The 3,890-nt window shown below is 28.4% G+C and overlaps 1 long non-coding RNA gene across 2 annotated transcripts; it reads right to left on the minus strand.

Moving 5' to 3' along the window:
- Positions 1–811: 811 nt before the first annotated feature.
- LOC109119133 (uncharacterized) lies at positions 812–3,045 on the minus strand. 2 transcript variants are annotated; one of them, XR_011213242.1, is made up of 3 exons: positions 2,819–3,045; positions 1,550–1,614; positions 812–1,385 (listed from the first exon to the last, which is right to left on the minus strand). It is a non-coding gene; the product is annotated as an uncharacterized lncRNA (long non-coding RNA). The 2 variants fall into 2 exon arrangements; XR_002026351.2 differs by having other exon boundaries at positions 2,628–3,045.
- Positions 3,046–3,890: the final 845 nt, after the last annotated feature.

Consider the following 3,890-nt stretch of genomic DNA (forward strand, 5'->3'; position numbering starts at 1 on the left):
CAACAAATAATTGACCAACGAAGAAGGTTGAAGAGCTTATAGGTGTCAAGACTTGACAATATTACTACTATCCTCTCTCATTAACTCTTTTATTCATTGAAGAAAGCCAACACTGTCAAATACAACATCTAACACACATTTTCATTGTTTGAACTGGAACTAAACTCAAGTGGACATGTCACACACTTATCGTCGAAAACCTTTGATGACATCTCTATCAACTATTTCTCTTCTGTTGAATCAAATTTTTCAAAATTCTTTCAAATGATCAATACAGTAATAGAGATTACAACTATATAAAATATATATCCAACATATATATATATATATATATATATATATATATATATATATATATTTGTATATATATATATATATATATATATATATATATATATATTAGGCAAGAACTTCAAAAATCAATTCAACACTCACAACTTTGAGCTTGAATTTTGGAGAATGTAAGATGCCATGACTACAGAGGAACAGAAAATTATGCTACAATCAATATAATAATTATTGTACTTAATTTTACATAGTTCTACCAGAGTAAAGACAAATAAAATAATTTAGTTTTACCAAAATAAGGACAAATTAAAAGTAAGATATGATAAGTTTGTCCCTGTTTACACTCCCTCCGTCCGTTTTCACTTTGGTAGAGTTTATGTATGATTACACTCCCTCCGTTCAAATAAGAACTATCTGCTAATAAGAACAATGTTCCAATAGAAGTGTAATTATACATAATTCTATCAAAGTAAAGACAAATAAAATAATAAAACAAAAATTTGGTTCTTAAAAATGCAAGAAATCCATAAATCTCACCATTGATTGATCTAATTTATCTAAAGCTTGATCATTACGTCAAAAATACAAATTTTGAAGGCAAGACTATACAAAATATAACGACAATTTTTTGAATAAACTGTTTTTGTCTATATTTTTTAATTACTGATAAACTGAGGTCGAAAAGGCTGTCAAATTACTGATATAGTCATCTTTTCGTAACAACAACTTGATATAATGATATCCTTAAGGTTTAAAACTGTCGCTAGCTATCTATGAATTTCTCCTTGAACTTTTAATGAATTTGTTATATGGCTTTTTATATTAATGAAATAAATTGTTACTTTAACCAAAAAAACTTCAACTACATCTAAGAAATTTTAGTCCCTTGTGATTGAGAAAGTGTGTTGATAGTCTTGGAACTCACATTTCATTCTATCCAAAGTAGGCGCATTTATCTGTGTGATGATGCCCCTTGGTTCCACATATTTCACACACAATATGTTGGTCTCCATGTGGAAACTCAAACAACTTCCTCTGCTGCCGCAAGAAATGTTTCGTCAAGTTATCCTTTCCATAGCAGTTGGATTGACATTCCTCTACATTAAAAAAAATGACATTTGTTTATGCAAAATATCAAGAGTACAATATTTTAAGCACGTTCTAATTTTTGGAGGTCCAAGAGTAAAGTGTTTGTATGCTAATGAACATAAAAGATTGTTCTTTTTGGTAAATCAAAACAGTGGTGTGTGAGCAACCTTACCCCTACTTTGTGAAGGTAGAGAGTTGTTTTTCGATAGACTCTCATCGCTATTTTTGGATATGCTTCTGAAAAAAACATATTTACATAAATTTTTAACAACAATTGCTAGATGCAATATATAGAATTGACTGAGCAAAAGAACAATCAAGTTCATTTATTCTTTCTTATAAGTATAAAGTTTATACCTATTACAACATAAAATAAACTTGATTCTTTATTTAATTCATTTAAACAACATTCCTAGTGATTAAATATACTCAAAAATAGAACATAAAAGTGATTTAAATATACAAAATATATACAACTTTAAAGATAAAATATAGGCAAGAAATACAATAATTTCCTTTATTTTCATTATTGCTATGCATACAAGATATGAAATATTTTTCACACTTTAAACTGCAGTGCTAGAGTATAACTTCATAATATTAGTTTGTCCATGTTGTTTTGTGTACCCATATTTTTGCAATTTCATAAACCTGGCATAGGCTTTGACCCAACCATATTTATTTAAATCTTTAAGTTTCATTAATTTCTCAATTGTTGTTAATTCACAAATATAGCAAAAAACATACACCTACGAATTGTATGATAAAAGTGCATCCCTTCAGAAGGAGCAATATACATTGAGCACATAAGTTCCCAAATGAAATCTAAAATCTATCCCAATCAACTCGAAAAATGAAGTAAAATATTATAACGGAAATTGAGAAAAAAGAATGTAAAAGAGGATATATCTTAAAAGAATTAATAAAAAAAATAGAGTATAATTTATACATATCTCAAGAACACATGAGGAATTTAACTCCTGGGCAAAAATCCTATGTGCATTTGGTGACTTTTTTGATTGCTTGATCAGCCTTTGGAATGAGAGAATATAATTTTACTCTTAAACCCCCAATTTTCATTCAAACCTTAAAATAAAAATCTATAACTCCTAAGCAAACAAACAAACAAATAATAACAACATAACCTTAGAGCATAGAGTCATGACAACACACCATTAAAATAAAAATATGAGAGTTTGAAAAAGTCATTGACAAGAAATTGAAAGTGATAAAATATAGAGACGGTAAACCTCAGAAAAGGATGTGTAATTCCCCTCAAACTAACAAAAAGAGGCCTCATTTAAAGGATCCACAATTCCCCCCTGCCATGAAATTACACAGCTATAGCTGGACAACAATATCACAACTCAGAAATTACATAGCATATAATAAAATAAATCAAGGATCTAAAGAACCAAAACTGTATCATATTGCTCTTCACCTGACATGGATAAATTTCATAAATATTTGGCGTTTATGCTTTATAGATTCTCTTCCTCTTCCATGTCGTGTGTTTCCAATTGGGATATTTAACAGTATAGATGATTTAACTCGTAATCCATAAGCGTTGAACCGTTAGGAGAAGAAGAGATTTGAGGGAGATGCTCCATAATTTTGTCTATGAGGCGTTGGCAATTGTTTATTAATAATAATAATCTAGAAGTTGAGGAAAAAGATCTAGAACAATTGGAAATGAAAAGAAAGAGTAATTTGGTTTTATAAAATATCAATCATGTGTAATTACTATTTTACCCTTGTAACATAACATAATTATAAATTGTCGTTGATCGTCCTACTTCATCATGCTTCTATATAATACTAGAAAATCTAAGACTTTTTGAGGTAACAAAGTATTGTTCTAATTATTGTGCAGCCATATAATTATAATTATTATTTTAATGTTGGAGTCAAAAAGAAAATAGGAAAAAGTGATTTTGAAATTTAGAAAAAAAAGAAGAAAATTAATAGTATGGATTAAGTATTATATGTGGGTTTGTGTGCATCATGAAGAGTCAAATTTATTAGACTCAATTTTTATTTATTTGGGTGGCATGATGATTGCAATGTCATTAGGGAATATGTTATATTATAAGATAAATCCAACAGTCATACGTAGAGGAAATTTTGAGGGATTGATTTTAGGGTTCCTGTGATTTAGATTTAATATGTTTACTTCACTTAATAAACTTTGATTTGAATTTCTTTTTACTGTTATCACATTATGAATTAAGTTTTGATATATTAAGATATACAATTAACTTTATATTATTTGTATATTAAGACAAAATCTTAGGCTTGAAATTTGGAAAAGAACCTCATAGAGTTGACCTATTAGTTAGTGTCCAAATTAGGATAACTTGATTATAAATTCTATATTAGTTTTTAGGTCTAGTATAGGCCTGTAGTGGTACGGTCTTGTTAGTTTTGAAATCTTATTATGGACAAATATTTTAATAGATTTGTTTGAGTTGGAACTTCAATGAATAGGGAAGACTCAAGTCTCAGAGTGATTG

This window comes from Solanum lycopersicum, chromosome 12 (assembly GCF_036512215.1).
Source record: "Solanum lycopersicum chromosome 12, SLM_r2.1".
In the NCBI taxonomy this organism is placed as follows: Eukaryota; Viridiplantae; Streptophyta; class Magnoliopsida; order Solanales; family Solanaceae; genus Solanum; species Solanum lycopersicum.